This window comes from Haliotis cracherodii, unplaced genomic scaffold (assembly GCF_022045235.1).
Source record: "Haliotis cracherodii isolate W230 unplaced genomic scaffold, xgHalCrac1.p SCAF_25, whole genome shotgun sequence".
NCBI classification, from domain to species: domain Eukaryota; kingdom Metazoa; phylum Mollusca; class Gastropoda; order Lepetellida; family Haliotidae; genus Haliotis; species Haliotis cracherodii.
The window spans coordinates 539,681-563,751 of record NW_027266281.1 but is presented as its reverse complement, the minus strand read 5'-3'; the positions used below and the strand labels follow the sequence as shown (position 1 = coordinate 563,751).

General features: G+C 40.2%; 1 pseudogene; it reads left to right on the top strand.

The window, feature by feature from the left end:
- The first annotated feature begins 758 nt into the window (after positions 1 to 758).
- LOC139472586 (uncharacterized) overlaps positions 759 to 24,071 on the top strand; it is a 29,503-nt pseudogene continuing 6,190 nt past the window's right edge.

Genomic DNA, 24,071 nt, shown 5'->3' with positions numbered 1-24,071 from the left:
GGGTATGGTGCTAACTAACCTACCTAGAAACATAATGGGGGGGGAGAGGTAGACCGGGATTCGAACCCACGATCATAGGTTTCTGGTGTGACCAAGGGACGCAACTCTGCACAGTGATTCGCGAATGTCACAGCATGTCATTGTCAACGTATTTGTAATGCAATGTCACAGCCTGTCATTGTCAACGTATTTGTAATGCAATATCACATTCTGTCATTGTCAACGCATTTGTCACCCGAGTGTCTTAAAAGGTCAATATATCAAGAGGAGTTGATTTATGTACAATATTCGAGGCTTGTCGAAGGTAGTTTAATGTTTGAGTTTGGAGCAAACGAGGATGCACGTGAGATTATACACATCTGATGTGCAAAAAACGATTTATGGTTATTTTCGAACGATCAAACAATGGATAAGCCATTTATTTATTTATATGTCTATTTCTTTAATTTGCATGGAGACGAAAAAGGTGGTTATTTGTTAAATAACATCTTGGCTTTAAATCCAGTATTACCATGTTGTTTACCAGTCAGTCACTTGTCCACAGACTCAAGTTGCTTTCACAGACACACAGTCATAGGTTGGAATCCCGGTTCACCCTGATTAAGCTCCCAGATTTGTCAGCGTCATACTTGTGGTCGTGAGTTTCTCCAAAAGTGGTAAATGCATAATACCTACATCTCACGCCGTCATATAGTTGAAACACGTTCAACCGAACTCACTCACTCACTCATTTTATTTTTCAGTGGATGTTTCAATGACAATGATGCATAGAAGAAATCGAATTCTGGTTCTGCTTAACCTTGTGGTGTGCTTTACTCATGGTAAGCACAGTTTATACGTATTCCTTCACAATGATCAGATGGGGGGTAAGTTAAATACCGCATGAGCAGTAGTTTTGTAAGGGAACGGTAGCAAACTCGGTGCAAGTCTCCGGTTCGAAATTATGAATGATTCAAAGAAGATTTACATGAAACAACATTCACTCACTGGAGTTTTCCATTCCATTACATTAGAAGCCCTTGTAGATACCACATGTGGCTGTTATTGCTCAGTTCTCGATAAAATATTGGTATTAATAATATTCATAATTAGCTGATAATTTACTTTTTGTTAAGAAAAACATGATAAATGAAATGCTAAAGTATTTAAGGAAAATTTGCACACCCTTACTAATCTACTATGATACGCTTTGGATATTGACTTTTCTCTCACAAGGGAAACTATTATCATTCAATGTCTATTTTAAAAATAATGGCTATGTTTTTCACTTTGCAATATGGCTGAAATATTGCCGATGCGATGTAATATTTGAACTCACCCACGCAATTTGAAAAAAGCCGACTGTGACATTAAACAACCCGCACGTGTTTTGTATTTAACCTGTATGTCTGTGTAATGAAGAATGCTGTTGTGAAACTTGTATGTTTTCCAGCAGAGGGAATCCTTGTGCTGAGAAGTTACTGCGTTTGAAGTGATTGTACGTCTGTATTGTAAATATGATGTCAGCATCACGTTATAAATTTTGACACATGAATTTCATTTACGTATATGTTCTATACATAGTTCGTCTGTTAGCCGTTGATCTAGCGACGTGCATGCACGCATGTGTGTGGCTGATTGTACTAGTCCCGACTGATGCCGATTTATAGTGCTCGATACCATGCCGGAGTTTAACATGAACACTCCACTCAGACACAGTATACGGACTCCGAGCCAACCAGTCCTTGTTTTAGGGTAACAACAAGGGTAACAACATGTACCATCTTTTTAACGTATTTTGGTATGACGCGGCCTGGTATCGAACCCCGGACCTTCCTCTCTCCTGGCAGACGCTCTACCACTAGACCACGGAGGCGGTCCGTTGGGGAATGAGGAAGATGGAACAATAAAACATACCACTGCAATACCAACAGATACCACCAACACAGCTCGTTGCTTTAAACGCCGAGGGTGGACAACAATATATGTCCTAATCCACGTTCAAATACATACAAAATGCATCATCTACCCCACAACATTGAGGCTAAAGTTGACGATTTCATATGTGTTCTCACAAGTTTGTTATATTTTACAAGCGTATTACTTGCACATTATTGCTATTTTATATTCAACCACTGTATTTAAGATGACAACAGGTATTTTGTCATTTCAAAGTTCATGGTATCTTTTACAATGTGTTTTTGTGTTGACATTTATTGTTTTCATGAATTGATACTATTATTGTCCACGAAATGGTAACTAGCTGTTCATTGTGGTAACCTTACTCTTTCACGCTCCTTTGTCGACAGGTATTTAATAACTAACTTGTTCGCATCGCGATATGGCTGTAATATTGCCAGTTCGATGTCAATTTTTAACTCACTCGCTCGCTCGTTTTGATATGTAGTTGTTTTATGTGTGAGGTATGTTCGTCTCCTTCCTTTCTTTAACGCCGCACTCCAATAGATAAATCTACCAGACAACCCAGTGTCCGTTATTGCGTACAACGATCCATGTTATCTGGAAACGATGACACGCTATCAACCAAGTCAGCCAGCCTGACAACCTCTTCTATCCCGGAATCCCGTGGTCTATGCGATGTATATATTGTGAGATTAACAGTAGCCCCGACATCAGCAGTAACGTACTGATAGTAGTGATAAAAGTACAACTCTCTTCTAAGTTACAGCTCTGACGGACACAGACTGCCCAGGAGGAGTAGCTCTTCTTGGATCAGAATACACAATAGTAGGTGACAGAAGCAACTATACAGGCTTTATATGGGTACGACCAACTGGTGGCCGGTATGTCGCCACCTGCAACCCCAGCTGCAGCCCGGTGGCTGGATACAGGGCAACTATAAACGAAACAAACTCTACACTCACTATAAACAGTGTTGGGGTGGCAGATGTTGGAATTTGGAAGATCGTGGATGCGACTGTAGTGGGTGCCGTCCCTGTCGACGTGTGTCAACTGACGACAGCTCGTGAGTATAAAATCATGGAAGTCTGGAAAATAATTGTTGAGTTAATGGAATATCGTGAACCCTAATCACTGAGATGAGTCAAGCAATATAAACTCACAAATAAAAAAGATAAAGCAAACGTTGTAGTACTTTTCCCCGCCAAGGCCAAATATGGCCATGGTAAAATCCCCAAATTCTTAAATCTTACCACGACCTGTTAATTTAGGTCTTGATGGGACTGGTGTCTTTATTACCCAAGATGTAATGAAGTTATAGACAACCACGGAACCGTGTGTACCTTGAGGCTTGGGAAACATACAGCCTTACCCTTCTTGATTAAGGTCATCAATTACTTACAATCATAAATATAGGGAATTAATTATTGGAATGTAGCCATCATTGATGTGCATATTTACATTACCGTGGGCGATGCATCTGAACGCTAATGCTAATCACAATTCAATTTCACATCATGCATGAAGAGTGTGTGATGCACGTGCACACAGAAGCCAAAGCGGTGCCTAATAGGGGAACTCATAATCACTAATACATTTGAGCTAACATGCTCTTAAAATATTCAAAGTATATATTATTATTACCGAAAATATTTGGGAAGTCAAAAAGTGTATTTGTTTGCCTGAAGGACAACTGCCATCAAACGACCAAAATCGTCTTGTCACATTAATAACACTACGCAATAGATTCAAATCTGTTCTTGTTACAAATAGGTAATTCCGTACAATAACAGGAAGCCGACTTTCAGCATCTTCCGTTAACATCTTCCGTCCCTCTGTGGTAGTGTCATGATGTGGGGCGGTATCACACATGACAGGCAAACTGATTTGGTCACAAAATTGTTAATGGACGTTTGAGTGGCCAACACAAAAATTGCGTCCTGTCGTTGCTACTTTCGTAAAAATTATCGGCAGAATTTTTGAATTGTCAGACCACATTGTGCCCAGGTGGTCTCCGATTTACCAAAAGAGACAGCATACGAACATTGGGCTGACATGTCCCCTAAAGAGCATTTTCAGGATGTTCTTTGGCAGAGAGACCCAGCACCTGCGTTTGTAGAATATTTGCTGCGGGCAATACAATTGACAGCCATATCCAAGTTAATCAACAGCATCGCTCAATATGGGGAAGACACGAGATACTAATCTCCATACTCGAAAATATTTTTACACACTTCTTCATATGTCTTCATATTGTTTGTCAGAAGTATGGATATTAGTGTGTTTTCATTTCTCATATGTCTAAAGAGCACAGCCTTTAATGATCAATGGATGCTGTTATTATACGACCCACTCCCTTTCACAAACATGTCAGTTTTGTGTTGTTAACTCACTTTCTTCACATTATCCTGCCACCAGGTGCCCCAGAATGTAACATCAGCAGTATCAAGGACACCGATTCCCTGGAACCTGGAGCACAGCTGACTTTAACAGTGGACATCACAGACTACTTCTGTTCTCGGGAGGTGGGCTTTGATCTGACAACTGGTGCTGTGACTGAAGCGTTGACCATGAAACACGACGTCAGTGATGTATCAAACTCAACCCTTAACACAACCTTCAACGTAGATATCACCCGATTAGGCGATGTGACGTTGGACTTCATGTGTGACAGAAGTTGGGCTCTGACTTGTAATGGTGTTCAGAAGCTTCTAAAATGTGGGTAGAAAAGTCCTTTTCCTTACAATAGGAAATATCTGAGTTAGCGAGTTCGGATAAACGCCTCTTTTAACAATATGTCAGTTATATCATTGGGTAACAGCCTGGTTTAAATCTTGACACAAGTCATTTTTACCGTACAACACGAGTAATGTCCGAGTCAGCGAGTTTGCCTTTACACCTTTTTGAAGTGACACAAGTTTTAGCCGCTTATCAATTGGGTGAAACCTGCGGGCACGGATGTGGTACCGACAAACCACTCATCACAAGAGACTTGTCTGGGATTCAAACAAATGATCATCGAATCCTACCATAGCTAGGGGAAGAAATCTTGTTCTGCAAGTTAAACATGACCAGTCTATCTGCACAATACATAGCATCTCTAATAACGAACTACTAAGGATGATTATGTTTTATATTTATATATTGATTACATTACATCTCATTTCATGTTATTTGAACCAATATATGTATGTACATTGTCAAAGTATTTTGTTCTTTCTACTTTTATTCATGATCCTCAGGAAGCTAATATCTGATTTTATCTATGTATTTATTGCAACCAGCACTGCCACAGTGCAACATCAGCAGCGACACGGACACCAACGCACTGGAACCTGGCACTAATCTCACTCTGACAGTAGACATCCAGAACTACTACTGTTCGCAACATGCTGGATTTACTCTGACGACTGGACGCATTACCAACACACTCCTAGAGAAACAGACAATGGACAATATCACTGACGCTGTCCTAGCACAGCCCTTGAATGTCACAGCCGATCACTTTGGAACCGTCGCTGTTACATTCCTGTGTGACAACATCACCAGGCCACTTATCTGTGCCGGAGTTGACAAGTTGAGCGGTAAGGTTTTCTATGCATGTATATCTTTGTACGACCTGTGAAGATCCGGCGTCGAATAAGTCCTTAGCAACTCAAACTTGCCATAAAAGGCAACTATGCTTGTCGTAAGAGGTTATTAACGGCATCGGATTCGTCCAGTCGTCTTAGGCGCCGCGATTCGTTATGCAGAGTTGCGTCCCTGGGGCTCGCCAGAAACTGATGGTTTCTATGTTTGTCAGCACCATGCAACTGGAAGACTGTTAAAAGTGGTGTTAAACCCAACTCACTCACTCCCTTATAATTATCAGTATGTCATGTGTACATTTATTGCTTCCTTGCCATCGGATCATAAATTACAAATGTTTTCTTCAAAGACCCTTTTCAGAAACCTTGGTTGAAGAATGAATATTTATATTTCGCTCTAAAAAAACTATTTGATGTTGTTTTACGCAGCTGACACATACCACATACCAACAAAATGAGTTCCGTCTTTTGAAACGGTTTCAATTTTTGCAGATGCCAATTTGTCCAAATTGCAAAAGAAATTAACAAATGAACCATTACTATTTCGGACACGTTTATGCCAAATGTTTTAAATGTGACAGAAAGGCCCCAAGCAGTAGAGATCTAGCGCAAATACCGAAACTGATACCCCAGTGTCCTCGCCAAGCTGCTTGAACTCGACGACAATTGACAAGGGCAACGCAATGTTTGTTTGTAAACACTGTATTGGCATATTTATCTCAAATGACCCCAATGGAAAATCGCTTTCATCCGCTGGCGTTATCCAGCCTAAAAACTATCCGTTACATGACGAAGAAACTTATATCAGTATACATTTGTAATATATAAATAAAACACTCCTTGGGTAAGCATACAGATCTTCAAAAACTAATTAAGTACAGTACACATCGTTTAAAACGAACTCGCTTACACTGAACTGACGGATATAACAAACTATTTCTTGGTCCCGCCCATTTCCTGTATATTTGCTGTACAGTACACTTATAACGTATTACAAATAAGTGTTTCCTTTGAGTTCGTTATAACCGTAGTTTACTGTAGTTACAATCTTAGATGAGCGTCGAAGTCACTGGTCTTTATCTTTGTATTTATCGAGTGGATGTCTGTCCGTGATTATTGGTTATGCAATATCAGACGAATCGTCCTTTTTGCAGTTTACACACGAAGTGTAACCAAAATTTTCTCTCAACACGAGATTGATCATGACTTCTATACCCCTTAACTTATAGCTTTCTGATATTTCTTGTATGGAAGACTGCACACAAGCCATGAAACCATATATGACTGATATATGACTGATCGGCTGAAATTTAATGCTTTCAGTTTTGAGACTTGACTCTTCGGGCTTATCTCGAGACACGACCTTCTTGAACATCTATTTTGATTGATCCATGCATATACTTTTCACATCTGATATCCTCAATTCGACTCAGTTTAATCTGTTTGGGCGTATAATCTAGAATGGTTATTGTCATGCAATGACAACTGATAGATACTTGAACTGGATCGATGTTTCTGCCGGTGGACTGAAGTCCCCGTGTTTCATCATAACCTCAGTAGCAACTGTCTTTGCTAAATCAACTACAAAATAAATCTTTTCGCCGCGACAGCTTACCCTCACAGTGTTGCAAAACAAATATACACACCCCTATTTCTGAACCATGACAAATGGCAATAATCATTGAATGGGATGACTGACCACAGGAGTTGGGCGATACCAATGTCACCAGATATAACACACATTTGACAACAAACAAAGAAGATATTGGTGAGTTGTGATTGAAATTTACGAAGTGCATCTATCCATCCCAAGCTGTGATCTTGATGAGTTATTGCTAGGCTACCACAATATCCTTCCTGGAAATAAAATATGGATGCTTTAAGCGGTCACATCATAACGATTATCGGAAGTCTATGGCTCATCGTTAATATTGCTTCAAAGGAACTCGCTTATTTACTCACTGAACGGATATTGAAAAAAAAAGTTTAAAAAAACCCATTGACATGCCTTACTGTGAAACAATACAGTGTATCATGGTATGAAAGGAATTCTCTTAAAGCGTGCGAGAGAAAAAACATTTGCAGTGGCAGTCATGACTGAACAACTTCTATTCACCTGCTCCAGAAGCTCAGTAGGTAAACAGTGGCTTACAAAACTTAACACGACATGTGAAATTGCAGGTTCTATTCACGTCATGAATTTTAACCAGTCTTCAAACACAACGGTGTTACATAAGGCAAGTTTTTAAAACGTCAATTGTAAAACTGAAGTGTTGCACTTGAAATGTAATCATCAGGTCCCGGGCATTCCACCAGAACACTCAGGGAATTGTTGATATTGCCTCTCTTAGGGGGTTTACCAACATCTCCGTTGTGGTGTGACATCTTCAAAAGTATATTATTTCAATTCAAACATCATTGTGCATACACAAGATGATACGGCCGACATGCGGTCTACGTCACTAGAGAATATATACAGTTAATGAGCCTTAAGAATAGCTAAAATCAAAAAGTTATTTTTATCTTTCTACGGCTATGAGCTATATTCTTAACTCACTCATGACTAGAGGCGGTGCGGTAGCCTAATGGTTGAAGTATTCGCTCGTCGTGCCAAAGACCTGGGTTCGATTTCCCACATGGGTACAATGTGTAAAGCCCATTTCTGGTGTCCCCCGCCCTGATATTGCTGGAACATTGCTAAAAGCAGCGTAAAAAAATCACTCACTCATGATTCACAATGTTTTGTTTAAGATGTAACGACCACCAGTGTCGACACCTCCACGGTACCAACCGAGCAACCGTCCACCTCCAACAGACCGACGTCCACGCCCAGCAGACCCACGCCCAGCAGACCCACTGCTACTGAAGACACAGACACTCCAACTGATGCTACTCTAGGCCTTGCTATCGGACTGTCTCTGCTTGCCGTCTTACTTATAATTGCTGTCATCCTCATTGTTCGCTATCGGGATAGAAAAGGCGGAGGGACCACACTATTACATACGTTTTAAAAGTGACTGAAGACGGTTGAAATGTTTAAACTATTACACATTTTAAAATGTTCCATGTCAAATAACTGATTAAGAGAACTTACTCATGGGTCAGTTTAAAACAAATAGTTTCCACTTGTTTAACATAAGAACGGCTGGCAAGATAAGGAAGAGTTCAACATAAGGAATGTTTGAGGGATTGAATATGTTTTTCCGCCACTTTTAGCAATATCCCAGCCATACCTCACTGCATCCATGTTTGGAATCGCAATGCACGGATGAGGCATTGTAATTGAGACCAGGATGTGTTTTGTCATAAACTATCCCTGACTACACAGATTAGAATGTCAAGTATGTGTCAGTCATGTTTGTTTGATATTTCCTTTCTTATTGTAGACATATATGGCATAATAGGAGTCAATGTTTACAACGTCTGAAGCTAATTGACTGTATTTTCCTCATGTGCTTTTTTTATAACATAACCATTAATAACGTTCAATTTCAAATCAAATTTGTGTGTTCCCTATGTTTTGTTTATACTCAAGTACAGACATATAGTTTGTATATTCATTGTAATTATTACAATATGATCGGATGAATAGGTCAATTTCCTCTCCACACTTATTATAAATTATAAGCCATATTTAGCGAATCAAAATGTAAGCTATGTTGTTTGAGAAGGGAGTTGTTCAATGTACGAGTATCAATGTACACTACGTTTAGACATAAATGTGAGAAGCGTTGCTATTGTACATGATTTAGGGCATACTAAAACTCCATGAATTGTGTCTGGGATGAAGTGGTCACGTGGAAAAATATGTCATAATTGACAGTAAGATAGTGCAACATGATGTGTTACATTATCTCGATGGTATTTGCTTGGAAGGCTATTTGGTACGAAAGCCTCGTCGTGCGAAATCCCAATCAAGTGGTTGATTTTTAAATAGAAATTTTGCGTTCTTGAAATAAAACTGAAATAACGAAAAACTAATCGATATTACGAGAAACCAATCGAAGTACCGAGAGAAAATAATTGAAATAACAAGAAATTTTTTCGATTATAAACAAAAAAAGAACTGGCACCAAAGTGGCATCATTAGGCTTTCGTAATTTCGGGCTCAAAAAGGAAGCTTTAGTACGAATGTGGCCGTGTCTCAAATTATAACAGAAAGGGGGCATATGACACTGGATAATCGAGGGTGATGTTTTGTTTGATCAAGCATCACACAGGGACAAGGTGCAGTTGTGTCTGTTTGTTAACACAGCTGTCAGTATTATTCCACCTCTATCAAGGATGGGATAGCCTGGCTGTATTCGTTTGTTCACACTGCATTCGACAATATTCCAACTGTATTAAACAGTGGGCACTGGTGAAGAGCAACCTCCTCGTGGTAAGTGCTGGGTAACACTAATCGCTCTTCCCCCGTGTGGAACCCGGGTAGAATATTTCCACAGCACCCCATTGCTGGTCGTAAGAGGCGACCAAAGTGGGCAGCCCGTTTGCCGTGGGTTGCGTCCCTGTATCGGCGGAGGACGGGAGTCTGGTAGTTGAGGGCTCTGGTTCCTGGAACTGTGTTCCTTTGCCCAACACACTACTTCGACCCTTACTTCGCCTAGACGGTTGGTAAGATGGGCCCGGTCTTATCAATCGGCTGGTCATGCCAGGCCCTGTGCGTAATATTGTATCTGCACACCTGTGTTGTATTTCACTGTATATTTTGGTCTTGGTCATGTTAAACTTGTATGTACTCACAATTTGTGATGGCTTTAATTGCCTAGAGTCTAATGCCAGAAGGTGGTGGCTCATGGGCCAATCTGGTGATGTTGACCTCCGAATAATGTATGTCTCTAATTTCTTGTCAAAGGCAGAACAAGTCTGACATTGAATTGGTAGATAAATATAGCTATTCGTGTCTTCTTTGCTGGAGCATAACAATCCTGTATCCCTGGTGTTTGCATTCTGGATATCCGGTGCAATGTAACACTGTCCTTGTTGACACTCCATGGTGGGTGGGGAGCAGGGTTGCTGAATACTATTCTTTCACCATGGCTTATAATCATCCTGGTTCAAAGCGTAGACATCTAGAATTAGGCTCATCTGATGAGACAGTTGCAAATATTGATTCTTGGGCTCGCTTCCTTGTGATCGAGGCTAAAGATCATGAACCCATCAAACTGAACCCCTTTGCCATTTCTAAAGCCATTCAAGTATATTATGGAGAGGTTAAAAACGTGACACGACTTCGTTCTGGCTCCCTTCTTGTTGAATGTGTAAGGAAACAACAATCAATCAATCTGTTATCAATCAGTCAATTTGCCAATATTGAGGTTGTTGTTTCTGAACATTGTCCGTGACAGGACTCGTTCTTTGTCGGACATGTCTGAACAAGAAATTGCTGAAGAACTTAAACTCAAGGAGTATCTGCTGTTAAACGTTTTTCCCGCAAGAAGGATGATTCAACTTTTGAACCAACAAATACGTACTTGTTTACGTTTGCCCAAACTTCTATCCCACAATCAATTAAAGCTGGATACGTCAACATCGGAGTGGAGGTGTATGTCCCCAATCCACTCTGATGCTTTAGATGTCAACATTTTGGCCATGGCTCTAAGTCCTGTAATCATTCTGTGGTTTGTCAACGCTGTGGCGACAACCATGAGAGGACTGATTGCAAACAAGCCCTCAAATGTGCGAACTGTGATGGCAAATATATGGCTTCCTCCAAATTCTGCCCTATTTGGCAAAATGAATAAAAAATACTAAAGATAAAGTGTGAAAAAAACATAACTTTTGGAGAAGCTAGACAACTGTTTAAGTCTCAATCACCACCTCAATCGACACTAAATTACTCTGCTGCTGTCTCAAAGCCAGTTCAATCTTCATCTGTCTCGTGTCAGACAGAGTTGACATAGATCAAATCTGATCGACCCCTGGCAACTGCTCCTGCCATCGAGCCTGACAACTCTGATGCAAAAAACAACAGCACCTCCTTCAACATCTCAGGCAGCGAGTCAGACTCCACCTGAACCCACAACAACTGCGAGTGTCAAGCGGTCAAATCGGGAAAGAAAAAAGTTAGGTAAAAAACAATTACCAAGGAATCCCTCTCCTTCAGAGGTACCTCTTCAAAACTCCTATAGTGCTCTGGACATGGAAGTAACACCATCGTCTGAGAATTCTGGTAGGAGTTCTTCCTCCTCACGTTCGCGTGAGAGATCGCCTATTGAACCACCATGATTCATTCGCCTAATATACTTCAATGGATTTGCAGAGGACTAAGAAAGAATTTTAATGACTTTCAATTGTTAGTTCAAGATTATTACCCGTCAGCATTATGTCTCCAAGAGACATATCTTAAGCACACTTATACGTTTGATCTCAGGCAGTAACACTGTCATCATTCATTTTCTCCTCCAGGTGATAAAGCGCCCGGAGGCTCTACTATTTTAGTCAGACAGAACGTTATTCACTGTCCTGTACATTTAAATACTAATCTTCAAAGCTGTAGCTATCCATATTACTTTGCACATTGCATTTACTTTGTGCTCTTTGTATATCCCACCTTCATCTGCTCTTCGACAGTCTGATCTACAGAATCTTTATGATCATCTCCCTAGGCCCTGCATCATCATGGGCGATTTAAACGGGCATAACCCTCTGTGGGGCAGTGCAAGTACAAACATCAAGGGGAGAGTTATTGAAGATTTGGTTTCTGATAATGGTTTATGTCTATTTAATGATGATTCAAACACCTACTTACATCCTGCTACTGGAACCTATTCTGCCCTTGATCTGTCTCTCACAGATTCAAACATTTACAATGAATTTGAATGGTCTGTGCATGACGACCTATGTGGAAGTGATCACTTCCCTACTGTCTTAAAAACTGTAACATTGGATGATGACCTGACTGATCACGGTGGAATCTTAGCAAGGCCAACTGGTCCTTGTATGAAAGTTTATGTGTTGATATATTATTACAACCTGACAACTTCATACATGTACCTGATCCCATCTAGTTATTTTCGAATCAACTCAATGATATTGCTGACAAAACAATTCCTAAGTCCTCTGCAACTCCTCATCTTCGTCAACCATGGTTTAACTATGATTGCAAACAAGCAAGAAAGTGTGGGAAGAAAGCGGAAAATTATTTTCGCCGACATCCTACAGTTCACAACTTGAATACTGTTAAAATTACTAATGCCAAGGCAAGACGTGTCAATCTTCGAGGAACTATGTCTCAAAACTTAATTCACGTACACCTATTTCCAAGGTGTGGAACATGGTTAAAAGAATAAAACGCAAAGGTTCAAAATCTTCTGTACATCATCTAAAAGAAGGTGACAGATTAATAACTGATAAATTAGATATTGCAAATAAACTTGGCGAAACTCTTGCCAAAAATTCTTCAGCAACAAATTATGTCCCTGAGTTTCAAAAATATCAGAAACAACAGGAAAAGAAAACAGTTAATTTTGATTCTACTAATGGTGAAAATTACAATGAAGTATTTTCATTGCATGAGCTACATACCGCTCTTGAGCAAGCTCATGATATTGAAGCATTTGCCTGAATCATGTCTTGAGACACTTTTAAATATCTTTGACCAAATATGGACTTCAGGGCATTTTCCTCCTTCGTGGCATAATGCCATTGTAGTCCCCATACCAAAACCTGGCTGGGATCATACAGATGCCTCAAATTATCGCCCTATATCGCTAACCAGTTGTGTTTGCAAAACCATGGAGCCAATGGTGAATAATTGATTAGTTTGGTATCTGGAAACCAATAACCTTCTCACAAATATTCAGTGTGGTTTCCAGAAAAATAGAAGTACTATTGATCATTTAGTATGGTTAGAATCGTTTGTTAAAAATGCTATTGTTAATAAATAACACGTAGTATCCATTTTCTTTGATCTTGAGAAGGCATACGATACTACCTGGAAGCATGGCATTCTGACGGATTTACATGATTTTGGCTTGAGAGGTCGTTTACCTCATTGTATATATCTCAGTTTTTAACAGACAGGCAATTTCAAGTCTGAGTGGGTACAACCCTGTCTCGCCATTATCATCAGGATCAGGGTGTCCCACAGGGCAGTATTTTGTCTGTCACTTTATTCAGTATAAAAATTAACAGTTTGTCAAAAGTTTTGAATGATTCAGTTGATGGATCACTTTTTGTGGATGATTTTAACATGTCTTGTCGTGGTAAAAATATGCACACAATAGAAAGGCAATTACAATTATGTCTCAATAAAATTCATAAGTGGTGTCTAGAGAACGGGTTTAAATTCTCCAAATCAAAAACTACTGCATACATTTTTGCAGGAAATATAAACCGCATAAAGACCCTGAACCTTCTCTTAAACAACGCCGTCTGAAATTATCTTTACAATATGTCACTAGATTATATTCAAATCAGTCAAATCCAGCTTTTAATTGCGTCTTTAATCCTCTCTACCAAGATATTTACAATAAAAAATCATCTCTCGTTCCACCACTCGGAATAAGAATCCAGTCTGCCATGTTTGCTTCTAATATTAAATTGCATGATATTGCTCCCTTTCAACTGTTTTCATCACCTCCTTGGCAAATGGTTAGGCCAGAGGTTGACCTCACATTAACCAAATTAAAGAAATCAGATACTGACCAATTAATATACCAACAAGAATACAATCAATTAAGAAACACTTATAACACTTATAAATCTATATTTACTAATGGTTCCAAGGATGGTGGTGCTGTTGCTAGTGCCACTGTCATTGGATCCAGGACAATATATTCGCGATTACCAGATAACAGTTCTATCTTTACAGAAGAAGCAAACTCCATTTTTACCGCACTACAATATATCAAAAACCAATCTAAACATAAACAATTCATTTTTTTTTTCAGATTCTCTCTCGTGCCTTCAGGCGATGAAAAATATATCATCCAAACATCCGCTTTTAATCAAAATTCTTGAATTATTTAATGATCTTGCTAATCATAATCTTTGGATCATGGCAAGTGAAACAATACAGCACAGCCAATCGCGGCGCCTTTCGTGACTCGAGGACCCATTGCCCCTTACAGGGCATTGTTTGTATGTTTATTGTTTACCGCTACACTTAAACATGTCATAACTATGTGACGAAGGCCTGTCAAACTAGGGATTGAGAGTATGAGGAACGTCCGACGCCTGTCGGGATATGATCACACACAATCAACAAAGTCAGTGAGTCTGACCACCCGCTCCATTCAGTAGCCTATTTCGACAAATATGAAGGCTTGTCACCACAGTATTTTACAAGCTACTCTTTGTAAGTAGGATCACCACTTCGACTATTCTCCTTGAAAAAAAAAAATATTTCTTCGCCGATTCCGCCGTATTGATCCCATGCCACGAAGAAAGGGTTTGACTCGATGTGTGGAATTCAAAAGCTGATGATCCACGGGACCGACTACCTCACGTTCTTCATGATCTAATTCTGTGAGTGTCCACCTCATCTCTGCACATGCCAAACATGACTTCCTTAGGCCCACAGGAGTTACTTCCCCTGCTTTAGAATACGACTGAGCACATCGGCCCATGCTTCAATGGCTTGAGTCGAGGCTTGACAAAGAAGCGTCTTAAATTAACTCAAACGAATTAAGGTGATGTTTTCTCCTTGAAGACGAGACACTCTTTCTCATTGCTTCTTCAAGCCTTTGTCCAACAGACAGGGCATGTTTCCTGTATAGTGTATATTACCGACAAAAATATAGCAACTCATGATTTAAATGTAGCTATGGTTAAGGTGTGCATTTTCAAAACCGTGGCATCTAAACACAACATCTAAGCACAATGAAATTTCGAATTATTGGTACAGGAGAGTTGAGGTGAGGTGAGGTGATTTGAGGTGAGGTGAGGCCGCCTGAAAGCATACCATAGGCAGCAAAGACTGGGGTGGACTAGGCAAAACAAAGGACGGGCTGCGCGCAAGTGGTTCCGACTCAGATAGAAGAACACGCTGTTTGGGAAGTAGCAGTATGATCGGTACGGGGTGGTTGTGTCATGGTTTGGGGCGGTGTCACATATGATAAACGAACAGATTTGTTATTTTTGGGAACTGGACATTTGACCGGCCACCAACATGTTGACGACATTTTGCAAGGTAGATAATTTTTTATGGATAACAATACTGTAAAAAGCGACGTTTTGGTATAGATCCTTATACCGTTTTCAAGCAAGACTGAATGAGGGACTAGGTACAGAATATATATAGTAGGTGGAGGATTAAAAGTAACAACAATTACATATATGATCGAGATAACATAGATACGGTGTTGACAACAAGGGGATAATACTGTTTAAGATACAAAATAAGACATTTTGCAAAGCAACCTGTTGTTGTCCTTTTCTCAAGAAATTTCGTCACTGATTATCTACGACTAGAAGGCATTCGGTCATTGGACTGGCCAGCTAAGTCACCTAGGATAGAGCATCTGTGGAATGCTCTCAAGTCGGGACTGAAGGACAGAGACCTAGCCCCTATCATTGTGGCCCAGCTTTGGGTAGCTCTTCAGGCGAGAAGGAGGGCAATACCAAGGACGACCGTATGCAAGTTCATCAACAGTATGCCATCAAGGTGTCGCGCATGTATCGCCCACATCGTGGACACACCAGATATTGATCTACACGCCCGAATTTGTTTTTTGACATTGATCCTCATTACACCTTCACTATCATTTCATCAGTTCCCCTATTTTTTGTAGGGAGTCATCGATATACACATTTTTGGGGGGGACGTACGTTGTTTTTTTGTGCTATTCATGTCAAAATTCATCTTCAGAGGGTCGGACGAAACATAACATGAAAGCAAAACAAAATTAAGAATGCAACTGATAAAGCCAGTGAATAAAAGATATATCCATTGGCTTTATGTGCGGATAGTAATGAAAATATCAAAGGTCAAGTAGGAACTTTCGGCAATCGAATCACAATTAACCATCGGAATCCAGATAAACTACTGGGATAATTTGCTGTCATTATCAAAGAAAGAGTCTGATATCCTGAATATCAGTGTATTACTGTGACGTATCTGTGGTATGTTAACTGTTTTGGGAACTTTGGAGGTATAAATTGCGAAACAATTTGGCGAGGACACTCGCCTAGCGCCACCAGCAGGATCCATTTCAATACCTCTGCTTGCAGACCTCTGTGGATTGGAACATTTCTCCCATACTAACACAGTAGGATTTGGCCGAAATATGTATGAATTGTTACCTTGTTTCGTTTAGTTGATGTGTGTTCATCTGACTGCACTTTGTAACGTTATGATAGGACAGGCAGACTCTAAACAAACATAAAGTTTCATAGACTAGGGTTGGATCAACTTCCCTTTGATGAAGGGCAGTTATTCTGACCAGTGGATTGTCACGAAAGGAAAAGAGAAACAATTTGTGAAGGCAATTGTTGATTTGCCTTTTTGTTGTTACGCTACTGTAAAAGAAAGAGGTTCCAGATGGAACTACATTGATTGTCGTCGCTGTCCGACGGACACGTGGCTAACCTTCTGACGTAATATATGGTATTGCCCACATTCCAGGAACACTTTTGCCCTTGGACATGCCAGAAACCTATGATTGTTGGTTCGAATCTCGGTTCAACACCAATTATGTTTCTAGGTTTGTCATCACCATACCCGTGCTCATGGGTTTCACCGAAGTGGTAAAGGTCTTGAGACCTGGACTATTTCGGGCTTTCCTTCCACATTAAGCTGACACGCCGTGATATAACTGGAATACTGTTAAAAGCGGCTCACTCACTCACTCACCAGGAACACTTTCAATGTTTCGGTAATGTTTGTGAGAGATGGGAAGAGAGATTTCGGGGATAGAATTGAAGAATGACATTATATGAGAAAGAGGTTATCAATGCGTGTGTTAGGCGATGGTAAATGTCCTGTATTAGGAATAAACACTGTGTATTTAGCTCGGAAAGGATAAAAGATACAATGTTTATTCCAAATACAGAATATTATGACCTCTATTTATATCTCACCGGCGAAGAGAAAACCTGTTGACTAATAATACAGGTTTAGTAAAGAGCGTTTTATTAAGTCACGTACCACGGGACCATGTTTTGCATCAGGTGGTCGTCGGAAGCACTGTGCAACTGCAATCTGCAAGACCTGCTCTACTCCAAATCGGGCAATCTAGTCCCGATCGACACAACTATTTTTCACTAGACACCAGAGATGCGTACTGAGTGAGTGACTGTGGTACCTTCCAGTATCATGAGTGTAGTCACACAACTATTCTTGAAGAGGCCTTGTTTATTGTCCTCATTGCTTGCTATACACATGTCTGTCCATGACCCTCAGCATCAATCAGATGTGATCTTGGCTTTGCAGCAATGCCATAAACAGCGAGAATTCCATAGAGGTGACTATTTCCTTTTGGCCTCTTGAAGAACTGATTTTGTTTCTCGCCTGAATATACAAATACATACGTTCGGTAAATAAGCACATGTTTGATAAATTATGATGTGAATAGACCTTGATGGATACTATAATGGTATATCTGAGAAATCTAAATGTGGCTGTGACTGGCAATTTGGGCAAAAACTTTGTTTATTGGCTTTATTTAAAAGAGTGAGTGAGTTACAATTTTAAGTCACATCGGCAGTGTTTCAGCCATATCGTGACTATCAAGGTAGTGAGTGAGTGAATTGGGATTAACTCCACTTTTAACAGTATTCCAGTTATATTGCGGCGTGTCAGCTTAATGTGGGAGGAAAGCCCAAAGTGATGCAGGTGTCAGATGTTTACCACTTCGGTGAAACCCACGAGCACGGGTATGGTGCTGACAAACCTAGAAACATAATCGGGGCGAACCGGGATTCGAACCCACGATCATAGGTTTGTGTCGTGCCCAAGGGACGCAACTCTGTATAGCAAATAGCTGCGCCTTAGATGATTGGACTAAAAAGTGAAGACTGTTATTATAATGTTCAATGCAAACGGAAGACATTGGACATATAATGTCAAAGATTAAATATCCTTGTGTTTGTAAACTTTGCATAAACTTTGGGAAATGGAACAGCTGAACACATAATTTACCTGGCATGTCCGCAAGTTCCTCTTGTAACTTACTGACGTTGTTGAAATGGGGATCGTGTGTTTCAGGTTTTGGGAACCTAATGTTTTCTGGATACTGTTATGTCGCAAAATGACATCTGGTGATGATGTCTGGGGCGATGGTGGTGCAGAAGAAGGCGTCTCCATGCTGGCAGTGATTGGAGAAGAGGCGATTGATAACAATGAGGCTGACGATTGAAATGAAATAAAAACTCTTGTTGACAGCTGCCTCCGTTTTATTTGCACCCATGCTTCACAATAGGGTGTTCGACCGATGGATATAATGTGATCCATATTTCAAATTATGTTTAACATTGTACACGCGATAAACTGTATATGTGTTAACTTTATTACGACATGTTTGTTTTTCATTTATATATCCAGTTCCTTGTTACTGGGTGCCTTATACAAATCTGGTCTTAATACATAGTCTATCCCCCATGAAGATTCTGGTGTAGAATAGGTCTTCAGCAGCCCATGCTTGCCGTAAAAGGTGTCTATGCTTGTCGTAAGAGACGACTAACAGGATCGGGTGGTCAGGCTCGCTGACTTGGTTGATACATGTCATTGATCCAAATTGCGTGGATCGATGCTCATGATATCAATCACTGGATTTTCTGGTCCAGACTCGATTATTACATATTGCCGTCATATAGCTGGAATATTGCTGAGTTAAACAACAAACCAACCAACATAGTCTACCATAGAATCAGAATATAGCCGGACAGTTTGATATCACTTGATAACTGAAAGAAGATCAACAGGTGATCTGCTTCATCTAGACATTTGACATCCCTGATCTTTGTCCACCTGGGGGTGTATAGGATGTCACAATGATGGACCAGACAATCATGTGATTGACATCATGAGCATCAATCCATGCAATTAGGACCGAAGACATGCATCAACCAAGTACTGATCATCAGCCTGACCACCCGATCCCGATAGTCGCCTTTTACGACAAGCAAAGTCGCCTTTTACGACAAGCATGGGTTGCTGAAGACCTATTCTATCCCGGATCTTCATGGGTTGCTATCCATTTGGAGAGGTGAGATACATATAATACACAGTTTCCACTTGCTCACTCGATCAATAGATGAAATTAAGCGCTAAGGTTAGTTTGTAAACGTTCAAGTTATGAAATGCAAATATCTTTCAATAGGTGTATTTTTATCAAATCAGGGACTTTTAGACAGTAAGGCAGAAAAAGATAGACAGTATTTCATATATTTCTTACAGCGTATCGGGTTAAATCATGAGATATACATGATACCATTTACATAGTCAGAACGTTGCCCAGATCCTACGGTCCAAAACTCTCATTGTCTATACGACTTGTGTCTGTAGCTCACTATAGGAACAACATAAGAATTATTGACAATAGCATTGAGCCATTAAGTAGTCTATCGCTAGTTTTGTTCTACTAGTGTGGGAAAATTCAACACCAAATCTTATACTGCGACTGCCAAATCTGTCGACCTACACATGCAGCTGTCGGCAATACATGCATGTCATCATTGGTACACCCTGGTTCTCCGTTTATCTCGCCACATTATTATCCAGCATTGAATTATCACAGAACCAAACTGTTATCTTTCACTTTATACACTCACTCACTCGTCGCTATATATGTGCAATAATCTTGGACGCGACGTTAAACCCAATTTCAACGCACTCACTCACTCACTCACTCACTCACTCACTCCTCACTCACTCACTCACTCACTCACTCACTCACTCACTCTGATAACCTGAGCTCTGCCTAAAGAATAGTAGCACACCACGTTCGTACAGGGCCGGAGGGTCGCTTATTTACAGATAACAGTGAAAGTAACACAAGGAGTTATTTTATGCTAGCTAGTCCCTGTAGACTGCACTTCCTCGTGAGGGAGACCACAGTGTAGAGATGTCGGATGGTTTATGTTGGAGTACACAATTTGTGAGTTATTTACTTTTATCTAATATACGAATATGTTGGATCAATATAATATGTTCTAAAAGAAAATCGACGGGCATCAGTCACACAAGTTTCTGAATTTGAGAAAGTAATGTTATCAGCACTTAGCTAACTCTACAAGTTAGAAAGCATTCTCTAAGAACAAAATACTCACTGTATAAACTGTATATCTGGCTAAAATCTGTTGTTGAAGGAACCATTGATTTAAACGGAGAAAATGTTTTGTTTTGGTTTCAAGGCAAACACAACAACCCATTGAATATTGTACTTTCAATAACAAAACATGTAATATACAGACAATGCAGCAATTAATTAGCTAATACTTCATTTCCATGCGTACCTACATGCCGCGAGGGTAAATTGAAAAGTCTGTTGGCTCTCAGCTATTTCTTTTTGTTGTGTAAGTATTCAACAATTGGATGTCATAACACAAGGTTTCACTGATCACCACATCTGGTTTCAACAAGTCAGCTAGAGGTGAGAGAAAGTTCGGAAACAGAAAAATCTGAGAAATGAGCTGTGATTGTGTACCTGCCCAAATAGGGCTTTTCACCAAAGGAAGATATAAGAGTGAGCGAGTATGGTTTTACGCCGCTTTTAGAAATATTCCAGCAATATCATGGCGGGGGACACCAGAAATGGGCTTCACGCATTGTACCCACGTTGGGAATTGCACCTGGGTCTTCGGCGTGATGAGCGAACGCTTTAACCACTAGGCCACCCGACCGCCCCGGAGATATAAGAAAGCACGCATGGGGATGACTGTCCAACATATTGAAAAGATGAATGGGCTACAGCTGAAGAAAAACAGAACAGCAAAGAAGATGACTTCGTTCTGGGCATCCGCCAAATTGACGTTATGCCAAATCTCACTCCACCACATGATTATGGCTAAATCGACATGTTACTATTCAACGTATCAATGACACTGCTGGGATCTGATACATTCCACTGTAGGGAACGGTTTGCAAGGTGTCCGTCATGGTGACACTAGATTAGAAGGTGACCCAACGAAACAAATCCAGAGACTTTATGACCTTTTCATGCGATATTGTGATCAAGAATAAGACATGTGTATATCACAGCAAGCAGTGGAGATGTGTGGCCCCAATCCCATCAAACATGGGTATAAGCTGGTGATGTCAGTTGACAACTGACGAGCAAAAACTAGCAACATGGAATACTACGTCAGAGAATAAAGTCAAAGAAAAACGCCAAGGAGAGCTCTGTTCATAATATGCTCTACTGGTAAAGAACAATGTGCATGTGCATATACGTGGCAATGGTTTCAGTAGCAAATTGTGTCTTTGCGTTTCCACCACATGCACCACCGCTGACTTTTGTCACTTCTCTAAACTCAAATCACACCTGTATGGTAGAGCTTTTACCTGTAACGTCGAGAAGAGTGTAGCCATCAGACCTTGTTTGGAACCAAGATGACGTCTTCAACAGGGCAGCGATAATAAAGTTGGGGCATCGCGGGGTGAAACTGTAAAATAACGTGGATAAGGCAGTTTATGTGAGGGCACGAAATCCTCTGTTAATCCTGGTGCACTTGACAAGAGCTGGCTCAACTAAACTGGAAATTGTTCCTGAATAACACGAGAGCAGAATACATGTCTATATCTCCACCTGGCATTATTGCATTCCAGGATTCGAACCCACGATCATAGGTTTCTGGTGTGACCAAGGGACGCAACTCTGCACAGTGATTCGCGAATGTCACAGCATGTCATTGTCAACGTATTTGTCATGCAATGTCACAGCCTGTCATTGTCAATGTATTTGTAATGCAATATCACATTCTGTCGTTGTCAACGCATTTGTCACCCGAGAGTCTTAAAAGGTCAAATATATCAAGAGGAGTTGATTTATGTACAATATTCGAGGCTTGTCGAAGGTAGTTTAATGTTTGAGTTTGGAGCAAACGAGGATGCATGTGAGATTATACACATATCATGTGCAAAAACCAATTTATGGTTATTTTCGAACGATCAAACAATGGATAAGCCATTTATTTATTTAAATTTCTATTTCGTTAAATTGCATGGAGACGAAAAAGGTGGTTATTTGTTAAATAACATCTTGGCTTTAAATACAGTATTACCATGTTGTTTACCAGTCAGTCACTTGTCCACAGACGCAAGTTGCTTTCACAGACAAACGATCATAGGTTGGTATCCCGGTTCACCCTGATTAAGCTCCCAGATTTGTCAGCGTCATACTTGTGGTCGTGAGTTTCTCCAAAAGTGGTAAATGCATAATACCTACATCTCACGCCGTCATATAGTTGAAACACGTTCAACCGAACTCACTCACTCTCTCATTTTATTTTTCAGTGGATGTTTCAATGACCATGATGCATAGAAGAAATCGAATTCTGGTTCTGCTTAACCTTGTGGTGTGCTTTACTCATGGTAAGCACAGTTTATACATATTCCTTCACAACGATCAGATGGTGAGCAGGTTAAATACCGCATGAGCAGTAGTTTTGTAAGAGCACAGTAGCAAACTCGGTGCACGTCTCCGGTTCGAAATTATGAATGATTCAAAGAAGATTTACATGAAACAACATTCACTTACTCACCAGGGAGTTTTCCATTCCATTAGAAGCCCTTGTAGATACCACATGTGGCTGTTATTGCTCAGTTCTCGATAAAATATTGGCATTAATGATATTCACAATTAGCTGATAATTTACTTTTTGTTAAGAAAAACATAATAAATGAAATGCTAAAGTATTTAAGGAAAATATGCACACCCTTACTAATCTACCGTGATACACTTTGAATATTGACTTTTCTCTCACAAGGGAAACTATTATCATTCAATGTCTATTTTAAAAATAATGACTATCTTTTTCACTTCGCGATATGGCTGAAATATTGCCGATGCGATGCAAAATTTGAACTCACCCACTCAATTTGAATATTGCCGACTGTGACATTAAAAAACCTGCACGTGTTTTGTATTTCACCTGTATGTCTGTGTAATGAAGAATGCTGTTGTGAAACTTGTTTTCGAGGGAATCCTTGTGCTGAGAAGGTACTGCGTTTCAAGTGATTGTACGTCTGTATTGTAAATATGATGTAAGCATCACTTTATAAATTTTGACACATGCATCTCATTTACGTATATGTTCTATACATAGTTCGTCTGTTAGCCGTTGATACAGCGACATTCATTCACGCGTGTGTGTGGCTGATTGTAACAAGAATGGTAACATCAAGTACCATCTTTTTAACGTCTTGGTATGACGCGGCCTGGGATCGAACCCCGGACCTTCCTCTCTCTGGGCAGACGCTCTACCACTAGACCACGGAGGCGGTCAGTTGGCGAATGAGGAAGATGGAACAGTAAAACATATCACTGCCATACCAACAGATGCCTATATCACAGCTCGTTGCTTTAAACGCTGAGGGTGGACAACAATACATGTCCTAATCCACGTTCAAATACATACAAAATGCATCATCTACCCCACAACATTGAGGCTAAAGTTAACAATTGCATATGTGTTCTCACA